Source organism: Spermophilus citellus (genome assembly GCF_964194105.1).
Source record: "Spermophilus citellus genome assembly, chromosome: 16".
NCBI lineage: Eukaryota > Metazoa > Chordata > Mammalia > Rodentia > Sciuridae > Spermophilus > Spermophilus citellus.
The window spans coordinates 11,590,169-11,606,777 of record NC_138196.1 but is presented as its reverse complement, the minus strand read 5'-3'; the positions used below and the strand labels follow the sequence as shown (position 1 = coordinate 11,606,777).

Sequence of the window (16,609 nt, the reverse complement as noted above, 5' to 3'; positions counted from 1 at the left end):
GTCTGAGACTCTGGAACCATAAGCCAAACTTTTCCTTCTCTAAGTTTTTTTTGGGTACTTGTCACAGTAATGCAAAGATGATTCAGACAGTGTCTTTTAATTTAGTAAAGGCTTCTCTTCTAATTTACATCTTTTTCCCCCTAAACTAACTTTCAAATATTTTTGACCTTTTCTCTTGCCTTCTCATGCTCTAGAAGGCTCTCAGAACAAATCCCAATCTTCTAGTTCCATTAGCAACCTAATGACCCAGGTCACTTCCTACTCATCCTTTGAATTCCACAAGTGGATTCCTACCATTGCTTTTGTTTGGAAAGAGAAAGCAACTATATAAACTAATGCTCAAACATAATGCTTTTCTACCGCTGAAGCACCCTATTACAACTCCAATTTTTTAGCAACAACCTAAGGTCTGAAGAAAATGATAATTTTACAGCAAAAGGGATAGTTCATCTCTCCGGAGAATAAAACTGTCATTGATCTTCCTGACAAATTGAACCTCAGGGTCTGAAAATATAGACCTGGTTTTCCTTCTTTTATTTTGTCTTCATTATAAGAATGACCTTGTCTCTATTGTAAATCAGAAGTAACCAGAGCCTTGTGGCTTTGTAAAGTTACAAGGAACAAACAAGGACCCACAACAGGGCTTATTCCCATCAACCACAATGGGGAGTCTTCCCAGGGATACTCTGTAGTTCTGTATGTTGATCTTTGCTCCTCAGCCTCCTGGTTAAGGCAAGGAACCTGCAAAATACATCTCTCCATCCAAGGGAAGATTTTTTTTTCAGTAAAATTTCATGACTGTAAAAACCAAATAAATAAATAAAATAGCTCAATCAATTGTCAACTTTCATTTCGATGTAAGGAAGCTCTCCCCAAGAGAAGGTAAAGATATCAGATTTTATTTATGTTTGCTAATTTGTACAAGCAAAATGAACATAGGTTAAAAATTACTTTCTAATCGTTAAACTAGAGGGCCCCTTTTAAGGGGAGAAATTAAAGGCAGGAAGAGAGTACGTGTGCATTCAATTCTACATTAAAGAACTGGGCACTGTGTTGGCAAGAAACACAGAATGCATATTTGCCCATCACTACAGCTGCACAAGAAAAGAGTACTATTAAAATATATAAGAAGGGGCTTAGTTTTTGATGAAAAAAATCACAGAATACATAATCCAAGTATTGGTATTCAAGAATGGTAAGCGATTTGAACGTGCATCAAAGGAGTTAAGACATTTGACATGGAGGAAGAGCATCGGCAGAGCAAAAGGTGGCCATGCTCACAGAAGACAGAACATGCAAGCAAGACTGCAGAAAAATGTGGCCAGTAACCTACACAGTATTTACCACTTTAAAAACCAACAGATTTCATGTATCAGATTACGTGGCCACTCTTCTAGAGGTGATGTTAATGACCATAGAACATAATATTGAAACTAAAATGGTGTCCCCTGAGTACTATGGTTAAATATTCACATTCTCTCTAAAATTCATGTTGAAACTTAATGCCAGGCAGCAGTAGTAAGAGGATGGGATTAGTGTCTTATAAGGCAGCTGGTAGGAACTAGTGTGGGCCCTTGGAGACCTTCTCCTTTCCCCCAAGTAAGGACACAGCATTGATCTCTCTTCAGGACATAGTGACCAGGAGCCATCTTGGAAGTCCAAGACAGGCTTTGGTCAAAAACCAAATTTGGTGATGCCTTCCTCTTCTTTTTCCTAGTCTCTACAACTGTGAGAAGTAAATTTGTAATGTCTATAATTATCCCAGTGTCTGGTGTTTCGTTATAGCAGCACACATGAATAAAGAAAATTACATTGGACTGATTTCTTACTGTGCCTAGCACAGGCCAATAGCATTTCAATAAGATACTTAAATATCTTAAATTTCTAAGTTTTATCATAACAAAGGAATATAACACCAAATACATATTTATAGTACAACTAAGCGGAGTGGGTAACTCTCAAGGATCACATTAATTCAAGCTTCATCCCATCAGTATAATCAAGTAATACATTAAGATAACCTCGTGACTGATCATTTGGCTTACCCTCAAGGTGGACTTTAAAATTAGTGGCTTACAAAATGCTGTGAGCTGGCACAGTTTCAGCTTAGCATGAACCGTAGTTTTTTAGTTATACTCTTGATCATGTCTGGAAACAATACAATTAATCTAGCATTCCAAGAATCAGACTAGATACAAAAAAGTTGAAGCTGGACTTTATGATGTTGCAAGGATCAGTCAGTGGATCCTTGGGTCAGGGACAGCTGATTTTCCCACTTGAAAGAGAGAAAAAGATACTTCAAAAACCAGCCTGAAATCAATTGCTCCCTCAAAAAAATCTTGATTCTCTCTAAAGCTTTTTCCATCAAGGTGACCAAAGGAAAAAGGAAAGTTCTTTTAGAACAAAAGATGAGAATGAATACACCATGTTCAGTTGGGTGAAACAGAACTTTTGTAAGAAAATCACTTTACTAATAGTTATTATTTATTGAATGTTAAATCTACTATTTTCTGAGGTTCCTGTTTCTACTTATTTATTGTTTTGTGTCTGTAAGAGGTGAGAATTATTGTTCTCGTGTTGAAGAGATGGATACCAGATGAGGAAGAGGAAGTCATATGTCCAAGGCCACAATTCCAGAAAGTTCCTATTGCTCCAAATTATCATCAATATTTGATAATAATTTTGCCTACTGATTAGTGGGTAATAGTTTTCAATATTGTCTGAGTTGCATTTCCTTATTTCCTAAAGAGTTAGAGCACCTTCGTATGTATATTGGATATTTAAATGTCATCTGTTGTGAAGTGCTTGTATTTTTTCCTTTATTTTGTAGGACATAGATCAAACCCAGGCCTTGCTCATGCTAGGCAAACACTCTACTACTGAGCTGTAAACCCTATGCATACCCCCATCTTCTTCTATTAGGGTTTTGATACTTTTCTTCCTATTGAAGGTTTAGGCGTTCTTCGTATATTCTGTATATGAATCATTTTGTTATATGTGTCACATCCATCTCCACTTCTGCAACTTAATTTTTTTCTTCTTTGAGGTGGCTTTTGATGAATCCGAGTTAAATGTAGTTAAAGTGTGGTATCCCTTCCCTGTATGATTAGTAACTTATGTATTCTATTTAAGAAGTCTTTTTTCTACCTAAGGTCATAAAAATACAAGTTTACATTATCAGAACTTTAATAAATATGTTTAGTTAATAGGTATGAAAGCCTGCAAGTATTGATTTTTATGTTGAATATGAAGTAGGGATTGAGGTTGATTTTTTTTTCCATATAGGTGTCTTTAATTGTTCAGTATCATTCATCCACTTTACCCCAAATCTCCACTGTCTACACTCTCCCATACTCTAATGTCACTTGTTGTAAGACAAGGGTATAAATGATCTTGCTTCTGAACAATCTAATCTGTTCCATTGATCTATTTCTCTATCCTTATGCCAATATATTAATTGCTGCAGGTTTGTAGTAAATTATAACAATTAGAGGAGCAAATACTTGTGCTTCTTTAAAGATTACGTTACTGATTTTCTTAACCTTTTGAATCTCCCATGTTATTTTTTAAATTATATTGTCAATACAGGCTGCTTGATTTGATTGTAATTTTGCTAACTTCTTGTGGGGAATTAACATAGCCCTTCAGAAAATATTAAATCTGATAATCACAAAAATAGTATCTTGTTCTTAGAACTTCAATTTCTCTTAAGAGTATAATTTTCTCCTGAGGGTCTTCTTATTTTATATTATTTAGTCCAAAGTACATGATATTTTATTCTATTATAAGAGCTATTATTTGAAAATTTTATTCCTTAGCTTGGAAGCTGGTACATAAAAATGAAAGTTTACTTTTCATGAATTCAAATAATTTATTGTATTGGAGCATTATTCTGGTGTCTCTAGAGAAGCTAAATTAATAGTATGCACAACAAATAGAGACATTTAAAAATACATTTACTATAAGCATTTATATGCATTTATGGAGGCTAAGACGTCTAAAATCTGTATTTGACAAGTTGGAGACCTATAATTATAGAGTTCCAGTCTGAGTCTTAAGGCCAGAGTGAGGCACTTTCCTGAGAGCTCATGGTCTGAGTTCCAGTGAGAGTCATAATCCAAATGCAGAAGACTAACATCTCACTTCAAATACAATCAAACAGAGAAAGATTTCTTTATTACTCAGTCTTTAAGTCTATTCAGGTCTCTAGTAGATTAGATGAGGCCACCCACATTGGAGGTGGCATATTGCTGTACTAATTTTGCCAATTTAAATGTTTATTTTTAACTAGAATAACCCTCAGATACTCAGACACAAAATATAACCAAATATCTAGGTACATAAAATCAGCTATCACAAGGCACAATAAGATTAACTACAAATTACTTTCTTCCTTTCAAATTCTACAACTAAAAATATAAAATCTGTTGATTTTAACAAAAGTAACTGTTTGAGAAAATGCTCATATCAAAGAATAATGGTTAAACAATAATGAGTTAATTATTTATCTCAGCAAGTTAGCAAAAGAACAGAAAAACAGAAGAAATAATAAAAATGAAGCTGAAATAAATGAAACATACAATTGATATCAATGAAGTCAAGAGGTTATTCTTGGAAAAATCAATAAGACTGATAAACTTTTGAGGTACTAAATCAAGAAATAGATGGACATACAAGTAACTAATATTAGCAATGAGATAAGGGAGTTAATTATAGCTCTTTTAAGACTTATTTATTATATAAGAGGCTATAATGCTTTGTTAATGTTAAATGTATTTGCACTAATTTTTTCAAGGAAAGTCCACTCAGGAAATGGTAAATCCTAAATCATAAGCCATTCATTAATTTTAATGTTTAGGAGGGGGGCAATTTATAGGATAAAGTTGACTTACTATAAATATGATATTTTCATAAGAATAAAAATGAGACTTGGAAAAAATCAATATGAAAGAGAAATTTGACTTAATGAAAAACTGCTTTCCTCAATTTTATTTACTTGTTTTGCAAAATGTGATAACTATATTTTTTATAGTTACTCATAATTTTAATTCTTCTTTGGAAGGTCTTAATTACAGAACATGGTGACCTGGGTAATAGCCAATTTTTAGATCCAAGAAACAAAATTTCCTTTAAGTTTGATCACTTATGGAAAGAAGCAAGTGACCCTTAACCAGAGGAAGTAGATGGAGGTTTGAAGTCTTAGAGAGAATCCTATGACAATGCTTTAAGAGCCTATGTGAAAGATCATTATTCCAATGGCTTCTGTACTGTTAAGTAACTGTCTGCCTATTTCATTATCAGAGTGTTATATTTCTTACATTTACCTTATCACTTGGGATCTTTAGCCAACCAAACATCACTTCTTTCTTAGTTATGGTCTCTGTACTTTATTCCCTAAATCTCTTTTTTTAAATATTTTTTAGTTGTCAGTGGGCATTTATTTATTTATTTATTTGTGTTGCTGAGAATCGAACCCAGTGCCTCACACATACTACAAGCGTTCTACCACTGAGCCACAACCGCAGCCCCCTAAACCATTTTTGAAAGGAGTATAAATACATGAAAAATTTCTTTATAAAATCACAATGCATAATAATTTTAAATTTCTATATGTTCTATTTCATATTTATCTTATTTACTTATGAAAAAATATTGCCTTCCTTCAAAAATTAAGTTTTTAAACACTTTAACTTAGACTTAGGAAAAAATGTTAAAATTGTTGGGAGATCTATTGTCCACATTTGTGTCTTTTTGGCATAGGCATTTATACAAAAAATTACTTCTGCATAGTTAAGATATTTTTCACTAGATAATCAAAACTGTTTTGAAATAAACACTTTTAGAAATCCAGAGTAATTTTATTTTTATTTTTTACTATCTCTTGGGATCTAACAGATAAATTTGGCTCTACATGATTTCCCCTTTATAATATTGTGACAAGAAAAATATGTATAGAATGTTTAATTTTTTATTTGTTTGTTTGTTTGTTTTGGTGGTGCTGTGAATTGAACCTAGGGTTTTGTGCATGTAAAACAAGAACTCTACCAGCTGAGCTGTAACACCAGCCTCAGAATGTTTAATAATTTTTTATTACTGTATTTTAAACTTATATCAATTAATAAAATCATGATGTTTTGAAATATGTATTCACTGTGGAATGGCTAAATTGAGCTAATTAACATGTATTACCTAACAGGTTTATTTTTTAATGAGAATGCTGAAAATCTAATCTCTAAGCAATTCTCAAAACAATACATTAACTTGAGTATTTTAAATATGTGATGATGATGAGTGAAATGGCAATATAGAAAGTTAGTTAAGAGCACTTACATTTAAACTTTAATAAATGGTATGAGTCTTAGCCCTGCCACCTAACTAGCTGTGTGACCTTAGGTAAATGACTTAATAGTTTTATGTCTATTTTCTCATTTGAAATGGAAATAGTTCTTACCACATAGTATTGATGTGAAGATTAAATGAGTTAATGATGCATTTACAGTGCTTAAAACAGTGGCACAACATAAACCCTGCCTAAATGGTAGATAACATTATTATTTTATTTATTTATTTATTTGTTTGTTTGTTTGTTTATTTATTTAATAAAGGAGAAAACCCATCTTGGTGGATACCAGTACAGAATTCTTTTTGGAACCCAGTATTGCAGTGGGAGACTTGATACACTTCCTTTTAGAAATTGGCTTTTCGATCCTAAATATACTTTCAATTTGTCATTTGTTACCTATTCAAAGTTTGTCATTCCCCATTCTTAATTTGGAGAGTTTCAATGGCAAATAACCTCAGGGGTCTTTTTTCACTTCTCTTAGCTATCAAATGAGCAACACAGTGCTGGAATTTTTCTAATGGTGTCTACTGTACACTAGTTTTCTGTATTCTTAGCTGTCTTGCTTAGTAATCTATTTTAGTAATTTCAACTCATTATTGCCTATCACATTTTCTATGTGGCATTTTTCAGACAATTCTTATTTGTCCTAGATGAGCATATAATCCCCAATGTTTTATTAGGTGTGAGTCTGACATAAAATCTTTTTCTCTTCCCTCCACACTGAAAAACTTTTCTGTTATACTTGAATTTGAGAAAGAAAGGTTCTTACTCTTGGTTTCATACTATCCTGTATACTTTAAGACAATTTCATATGACTTTGTTTTTTCTTCTTATATAGTTCTCATTACTTAGAAATGTTCTTATTTTTCCTGCACTTAATGGAGATAAAACTTTAATCATGATAATTCCTCTGAGTTGTTTCTGTTCATCTTGCTGTTTCTCCTCTGTTTTCTTCCTTACCCTCCAAATCATTGGGCCTTCTTCCCCTACTAGTGCCATGTCCTCATTACTCATCCACTTATGAGCCTTTGAGTTTTACTTTAGTCTCCATCCTATAGAAAGTGCTCTCTGAGAGTATTAATGGTTCCTGAATCACTTGATCCAGTGAACATTTTTGTGGTCCTTGACTTCTGCTGCTGTTTCATACTGAGCCCAGAAAATAGAAATGATCTTTTGCTTAGACTTCCATTATCAATACCTATTAACTCTTTTTTACTTTGTCTCTAATTTTCTAATATCCAAAAACTTTTAAAATACTCTTGAAAGTTCATAGCCCACTAAATATAGGGAAAGTAACACAGACTTAGTGTTAGAAAAACAATGTGTTTTGGTTTTATCTTCACCACTTATTCTCTTAAGAGACCTTGGACAGAAACACCTATGAACTAACTTCAGCTTTACCTTTTGTGGATGATAAACATGCCTTTTCTTTTATTTTGTTGTAGTTTTGCCAGTTTTATTAGAGCAAATAGAAAATAATATGGGAAAACATATTATGTGAACTCTAAAATTCGATGGCTTCTTTGCATTCCTCTAGTAATTGTTTCCATTTATTTCTACTGTAAGGAAGAGTTGGTGTTTCTGTAACTACTGGCTAGACATTTCCATCTAGATTTCCCAGTTTGTTACTGATACCACCATCTTCCAGTCATTCAGATGTACAAATACTTTGGCCCTTCCTTTTGTTTTTGTTTGTCCGTTTGTTTGTTTAACCCTTCAGTTACAATATATTGCTAAACTTATGCATTATGTCTGGAACTCTTCCTTTTCATTACCATTTGATACTACCCTAGATTATGACCTAAATTAATTTATGTGGTCTTCTAACCAGCCTCCAGCTTTTCTTCCCTTTTTTCCTGTATAGCTGTATTGGTCATTCTCCAAAAATAATAGCGTTGGTCATATTCTCCCAATATAATAGTTTGGGTCATGTTGTTTTACTCTCTTTCTGCTTCCTGTAGAATGAAATCTAAAGTTTTTACTTATATATACTACTGTATGGTCTAAATCTACCATTTTGTCTCCCACTAGTCTACTTTACACATACCCTCTAACATGATGACCTAATTGACATTCACTTAACAAACCCTTGATTTCATGCCTGAACTGTTTACTGGTCTTTATTCTCAGTCTCTGCTTATCAGAATCTTATCTGCTTTGTAAAGCTCAGCTTAAATGGCACCTCCACTAAACTCTAAGCCGGGAGCAATATTTTCCTCTATTCATTGTACCTCTGTCTCTGTTAGAATTTAACAGAATCTACGGCTGGGGTTGTGGATCAGAGGTAGAGTGCTTGCCTAGCATGTGCAGGGCACTGGGTTCGATCTTCAGCACCACATAAAAAAATAAAATATGGGTATTGTGTCCACTACAACTAAATATATATATATATATATATATATATATATATATATATATATATATATATATATATATAAAGAATTTAACAGGATCTGGTTGTGAGTGCTATGTTTTGCTTATTCTATCTGTCTCAAGGATTTAATACATTGCTTATGTGCATTGTCTGGCATTTAGATTCATTGTGTATTTCTAGTTTGATTTTTTTCCCCAATAGGTTTATTCTAAAACTATAGATGTGCAACAGACTATCATGGCATGTATTGAAAGCCACCAGCTTCAGCCTAAAAACTTTTGGTAAGAAATAGATATTCTCTTTTTTTTTGCATCTGATTATTTTGTAGAGAAATCAGCAATTTTTATCCATTTTGAGAATTTTTTTTTTGCTGCAAACTGCACAGCACTTAATTCAGATACCAGACCAGGTGATAAGGAGATGGAGACAAGACAAATAGAGAAAAAGCTTGGGCCCCATGGTTCTCCATCCCCTGACGAGGGATGGACAACCCAGAGCCAGTTCATCATGTTTATTATATAGGTTTTAACCTCAAAAGGATCCGTTGTAAGAAAGTTTCTTAAAGATAAACAGAACCAAAGTGGAGGGTATAAACAGCTCAGTTAGAACTATCAGCTTGTGCTCAAAATTCTCCACCTGTGGACAGCTGTCATTAGAACCTAAGGTTAAGATATGATAAGTCCCTGGCTAGCATGGAATTTCCCTTTGAACAGGGCATCACCACAGCAGCTGGACAGTTTCAATCTAGGCCTTTGCGCAGAGAGTTCCCAGGAGGGACAGCTCAACGATTATATAATTCATTCGCTGCTCCCAACATTTATTAATTTACATACATCCTAGTCCTTTTTATTTTTGAGACAGGATTTCACTAGGTTGCTGAGGGTCTTGCTAAATTCTTGAGGCTAGCCTTGAACTTCTAATCCTCCTGCCTCAGCAAGGTAATTTTTTTACTTACAAGATTTTAGCTCTCCATCTATGAATTTAGACATTATTTAGATTCCTTCCAATTCTAATTTGGTTTGGTTTTTTTTTGTTGTTGTTGTTTTGTTTTCTCTCCAATATGTGAGATTGAACCGAGGGGTGCTTTACCACTGAGATACAAACCTAGTTCTTGTTATTTATTTTTTTTTTATTTTGAGACAGGGTCTCACAAAGATGCTGAGGCTGGTCTTGAACTTGCAATCCTTCTGTCTTAGTCTTGTGAGTCACTGAGATTACAAGAATGTGTCACCATACCCAGCTCCAATTCTAAGATTCTATAGCCATATCTTTTTAAAAAGTACTTTTATATTGAGTGAGAACAAATGATTAATATAAAGTGCCCAGTTGAAATTATTGAGTTTTACTTGGGTAAGGGTTAGTAATATTTGAGTTGATTATGTAACTCAGCAGCCTGTCCATTTTCAGAAGAGCATACCATGAACAGAATGGGCATGGTTCACTTCAAAGCAAACTAAGGAAAAGTGGAAATCCAGATAATTTAGAAAACATTTATGGTCAGGCCACTTGGTTCCATACTTAGGTTTGAGTATGCCTTGGGTTTATCAAATTGGGAATGACTGGTCCCCTCCTCCCCAACCCCTCAAAAATTTTTTTCAACTTTTTGGCCTCAGTGGTAAATCACCTCTTTCTTGTGCCTACTGCTAATTCTGCAGCACTGTATGTGTATGTTTTAATAGGAATGGTCATTGGAGATCAGAGTGGAAGTTCACTATTACACCACCTACAGCCCAGGTGGTTGGAGTACTCAGGATTCAGGTAAGATTCAAACATGTTCATTTATCATGGTAGAAACGTTTACATTTTTGGTTTGGGAGTATGACTCAGTGCTTGCCAGATATGCATAAGACCCTGGGTTCAATCTCCAGAACTGCCTAAATAAATAAAACTTCACATTTTAAAATAAACATGAAAGTTGGTCATTGTTGTAGAATTAAAATAAGTACTAACTTATATGCAGATGCAAAGAGAGGTGGATGGAAGTGAGTAGAAATAAAAGCTTTCCTGGGGAGGGAGTTAAACAGAGATCTATTTTGGGTTGATAAAGATAATTATGTAGAGAATACTGTTTGCTGGTTATTTTTTTTTAATGCGGTGCTGGAGAGCGAACTCAGTGCCTCACACGTGCGAGGCAAGCTCTCTATTGCTGAGCCACAACCCCAGCCCTGTTTTATACTTGTGTGTGCGTTCGAAGGGGCGGTGCTGGGGATTGAACCCAGGGTCTTATACATGCAAGGCAAGCACTCTACCAACTAAGCTATATCCCCAGCCCTATACATATACACTTTTTAATACAGAATTTCTGGTCACACTTTGGGAGAAGGCTTACTTCATTTTTATTATCTTTTAAAAGTCACAATGAAAATTATTTGAAAGAGACATTAAGATATTTAGGCCTAGCAAGACACAGTGGCACACACCTGTAATCCCAGTGGCTCAGGAGACTGAGATAGGAGGATCTAGAGTTCAAAGCCAGCCTCAGCAAAATGAAGGCTCTAAGAAATTCAGTGATTTATTGTATTAGCTACAGGGTCGTGCTGAGTTTCTTAGGGCCTTGCTAAATTGCTGAGTCTGACTTTGAACTCAAGATCCTTCTGCCTCACATTCCAGAGTTCCTGGGATTACAAGCATGTGCCACTGCATCTGGCCTATGTCACACTTATTTTTATAGTGTAATTTCCCATCAAATATTTGGTTTTCAGTGATTTTCTTTTAACTCCCAATTAGGTTTTTCCTGCCAGTCAGATCTATGTACCTCCTGCATATTGATGATATTTGTATGGCCTTGTCTCACATATTAAGTATTAGGATCCATTAAAACTCCTTGGTTTTCAAAAAGAAACTAATTTTCCATGCTTTTTATTATTTTTAATATTTCTAAAGTGGGATCTTATTTATCTTTGTAGTCATAATGTCTGGCCCAGTGCCTGGAATCAAAAACACAAATGTTTTTTGTTGTTTTTGTTTTTATTTGTTTTTAAATTTCTTTAGTTGTTCATGGACTTTATTTTATTTATTTTTATGTGGTGCTAAGGATTGAACCCAGTGCCTCATGCATGCTAGGTGAGCACGCTACCACTGAGCCACGGCCCCACACAAATGTTTTTTGAACTTAAATTTTATCTGGTAAGGAAAGAGGTTTTGTTTCTTTTTTCTTTTGTACAAGATTGAACTCAGGTTCACTTTACCAATGAACTATATCCAGCCCTTTTTATTTTTTGAGACAAGGTCTCATTAAATTGCTAATACTGGCCTCAAATTTTCTTTTTTTTTTTTTTAGTGAGAGACAGAGAGAGAGAGAGAGAGAGAGAGAGAGAGAGAATTTTTTAATCTTTATTTTATAGTTTTTGGCGGGCACAACATCCTTGTTTGTATGTGGTGCTGAGGATCGAACCCGGGCCGCACGCATGCCAGGCGAGCGCGCTACCACTTGAGCCACATCCCCAGCCCCTGGCCTCAAATTTTCCATCCTCTTGCATTAGCCTCTCAAGTCACTGGGATTACAAGCATGCACCATCAAGCCCAAAGAATTCTTAAACTGGGCTGGGGTTGTGGCTCAGTGGTAGAGCACTCGCCTAGCGCATGTGAGGCCCTGGGTTCGATCCCCAGTACTACATAAAAATAAATAAAATAAAGATATTGTGTCCAACTACAACTAAAAAATAAATATTAAAAAAAAGAATTCTTAAACTTATATATTCTGTGAATTTTATGTTAATACCACTATGAATTATCATTGATTGTGTTAATTATTCAGAATTGCTAAACATGGATTGTCAACTTAAAAGATAGCTTAAAGCATGAATCTGTGCATTAAGTAATAGGATTCTATATGAACTAAACATAAACATAAACTTGATCAAATACTTCATCACACAGGTTCACTATTATGAAGATGGCAATGTTCAGTTGGTTAGTCATAAAGATGTACAAGATTTAGTAACTGTTTGGGTGAGTATACAATATTTAATGTCTTTTTCACTTTTTTCTTTTTTACTTTAAAATATTTTGTTTTGCTCTGGAGTGCAATCCATCCATTATTTGTTTTTGTTTTGTTTGTTTGTTTAGTTATATATGACAATAGAATGTATTTTGACTTATACGTACCTGGAGTATAATTTCCCATTCTTGTGGTTGTACATGATGTGGAGTTACACTGGTCATGTATTCATATATGAACATAGGAAAGTTATGTCCGATTTATTCCACTATCTTTCCCATTCTTAACTCTCCTCCCTTCCCCCTATTCCCAGCCCACTCCCTCCTCCAATTCAGTGAACCTCTGCCCACCCCCCCAGTTGTGAGTCAGCATCCACATATCAGAACACTTGGCCTTTTATTTTTTGGTATTGGCTTATTTCACTTAGCATGATAGTCTCCAGTTCCATCCATTTACTGGCAAATACCATAATTTCATTCTTCCTTATGGCTGAGTATTATTCCATTATGTATATGTACTGTGTTTTCTTTATCCATTCATTTGTTGAAGTGCACCTAGGTTGGTTCCATAGCTTAGTTATTGTGAATTGAGCTGCCATGAACATTGATGTGGCCATGTCACTCTAGTATGCTGATTTTAAGTCATCTGGAATATTTCTGAGGAGTGGGATAACTGGGTCAAATGATGGTTCCATTCCAAGTTTTCTTAGGAATCTCCATACTGCTTTCCAGAGTGGTTGTACCAATTTGCAGTCCCAACAGCAATGTATGAGTATACCTTTTCCCCCACTAGGGACTGAACCCAGGAGGAGCACTTAACCACTGAGTCATATCCCCACCCCCACCCCCCTTTTTTTGAGACACCATCTCGATAAGTTGCTAAGGCCTTGCTGAGTCTGGCCTCAAACTTGTGATCCTTCTGCCTCTGCCTTCCAGGTTGCTGAGATCATAGGCATGCACCACTACATCTAGCAACATAGAAACATTTTTTGTGGGTGATAACTAACTTTCCAAAGCAAAAGAAAAAAAAGTAAAAAGAATAACATTAATTTATGTCTTCACAAATTGTGTAATATCTGCCTTAATAAAAGACAGCTGGATTCTCATATCAGCTTCATACAGTCTGTAACCCTTACAGTGGTAAAGTCACTGCACATCATGAAGTTTCTTAGAAACTGTATTGTAGAAACATGAGAGTAAGAGTGGAAAAGGCAGGGCCGGGGCTGTGGCTCAGTGGTAGAGCATTTGCCTAGAATGTGTGAGGCACCAGGTTTGATTCCTGGCACCGCATACAATAAACAAATAAAATAAAGGTATTGTGTCCATCTACAACTTAAAAAATATTAACAAAAAGAGTGGAAAAGGCAGACATCGAGCTGGAATGTGACTCAGTGGCAGAGCACTTGCTTAGCAAGCAAAGGTCCTGGGGTGCGGCCCTGAGGGCATTGTTCATTTCATCTTTTTTAAATATTTATTTTATTTGTAGTTGGACACAACACATTTATTCCACTTATTTATTTTTATGTGGTGGTGAGGATTGAACCCAGGGTCTTGTGCATGTGAGTCGAGCTCTCTACTGCTGAGCTACAACCCCACCCCTGTTCATTTCATCTTAAAGCAAAAATATTTTTTCAGGGCATTAAGATTTAAAGACACAGTAATGATCTCTTCAGTCTATCTGTGATAGACTGGAAAGTACATGGGGTTTGTTTGTCTGGTTTTTAGTTTTGGTGAAGACCTGGATTCAGATTCTATTTTTATCATTCAAAAGCTGTATAATTTTGGTCATATCATTTTAGAAGATTCTATTTTTGTCTGCAGAATGAAGGTGATGATAATACACTATTTATTTCACAGGATAATCCAAAGAATCAAAGGAGGTAATATGCATTGGAATGCTTGGTAAACTAGGAATTATCATATCAGAGTTAGTTAATATGGATCAACTTTTCAGCATCATTTTACTTAGTGCTTGCTTGTTTGTTGTGATACTAGAGATTGAGCCCAGGGATTTGCTCTATCATTGAACTATTATCTCCAGCCCCTTGTATTTATTTTCAAATTTTTTATTTTGAGGCAGGGTTTTGCTAAGTTGCCAATGCTGGCCTTGTAGTTTTGATCCTTTTGCCTTAGCCTCTGGAGTTGCCACTGTATCCAGCACAAATGAATTTTTAAATATATAAGCACTGCTTGCTTCAGTGGCACACACCTATAATACCAGCAACTCCAGAATCTAGAGGCAGGAGAATTGCAAGCTCAAGGCCAGCCTTGATAACTTAGTGAAACCATGTCTAAAAATTCAGAAAAAGGGCTGTGCTCAGTGTCAGAGCACCCCTTTTGCTGTACTCAACCAATAAAAAAGGAACCAAATAATTCATTCATTTTTTTCTTCCTCTTTCTCCATTAGAATGAAGTCCAAACTGCCAAGGAGTTTATTCAAATTATAGAGAGTGCAGAAAATGAATATCAGGTAAGAAGACTTGGAACTAATTTTTCTAGTACCATATTTTTCTGTTAATATATTTGTTAGACCTTTCTCTCTTTTAACTTGAATGCCTATGCTGTTGAGTCAGACCTTTTAATCTGGCATTCTGCTTGAAATTAAGGTTTCAAGTTTGGAAGAGACCATAGCTCTAGTTTAAACAATATAGATGATCTTCTTGGCTCACTTCAGAATTTGAAGAGGAGCTCACTAGAAATAATATAATCTATCCTGTCTAACTCTTGTAATGTAAGCATGTCTTTTGACTAATGAGTTAAATTCCTATTCACAACCAACCCATTTCTGTTCAAGTAACTAACCTTCAATTATCTGTTGCAGACTGCAATTAGTGAAAACTACCAAACAATGTCAGACACCACATTCAAGGCCTTGCGCCAGCAGCTTCCAGTTACCTGCACCAAAACTGACTGGAACAAGATACTCAGCTACAAGATTGGCAAAGAAATGCAGAATGCTTAAAGGCTGACTGTAGGATTCTTCAGTATGTAGAAAGAAAAGGATTCAACATGTGGTCTTATGATAAATAAGTGATTTATAAACAAGAGTGATATTTTGCTAGGGCTTTCAAAGTTAACAGATTTTTTTAGCCTCATGAAATACTGTTGAACCTATAGCATTGACTTCATCTTTTTGTGTTCTCTGCCTTGTATTTTTCTGTTATCACTATATCTACTTGTAAATCCTTTTTGTTAATTCTGCTACAATTAGTGTTGAAGAAAGATCCATCTATTCTGGGGTCATTTTACTCTTTAGAAAATTTTCCTAGCCATGAAGTCCTGTTACTGATTTAGACAGATAATATGCTTAGTACTTTTACCCTGTGCTCCAAAGCACTTCTGGTACTTCAGTACTTTTGACTGATCCACCAACAGCCAAGGAGGCTCTACTACAAATCGGAGCTAAATGGAAGACACATTCATCCTTCTCCCTCTGACTGCTTTGATCATCATTTATAGCATCTCATAACTATAGTTTTCAAAAGTTTGGATTGAGGCTTTTCAGGTCCATTTTGGGGGGCAAAGGAAGTTTTCTGGAAATTCCATGACAGCCAGCTTCTCTGGGGGGCACTCATTTTTAAATCCAAAGACTTGAACAACATTCCCTGCACATGGAATATGTTTGCTTTCTTCATTTCCTCATTGTCTTCTTCCCACTTAGTACCATTGTAGTTATAGACATCTGCATTTTTAGAATAGTTTTATTCATGTATTATTTTTTTAAGTATACAAGAACTATGCACATACTGTGGATGTAGTAGAGTATAAAACTTGAAAATGCAGATGCTGAAGGAATAATCCATATCTTGTGTTTAACATTTTTTGGCAGGTTTATACTATAAGCAAATGAATCAACTCTGTATATCACAAAAACTTAAGATGAACCAAAGTGAAAACGTAACTTACAGGCAGTATCTTTCTACTGTAACCTGTTATTTAAGGGAATACTAGTG

General features: G+C 35.0%; 1 pseudogene across 1 annotated transcript in view; it reads left to right on the top strand.

Annotated features, from left to right (window-relative positions):
• Positions 1–15,618, top strand: part of LOC308635033 — a 43,872-nt pseudogene extending 28,254 nt beyond the window's left edge. The window contains exons 8-13 of the transcript in view: positions 5,063–5,269; positions 8,919–8,998; positions 10,397–10,475; positions 12,597–12,668; positions 15,064–15,126; positions 15,478–15,618. The product of the transcript in view is annotated as an uncharacterized misc_RNA (transcript). The remainder of the gene's footprint in view (positions 1–5,062; positions 5,270–8,918; positions 8,999–10,396; positions 10,476–12,596; positions 12,669–15,063; positions 15,127–15,477) is intronic.
• Positions 15,619–16,609: the final 991 nt, after the last annotated feature.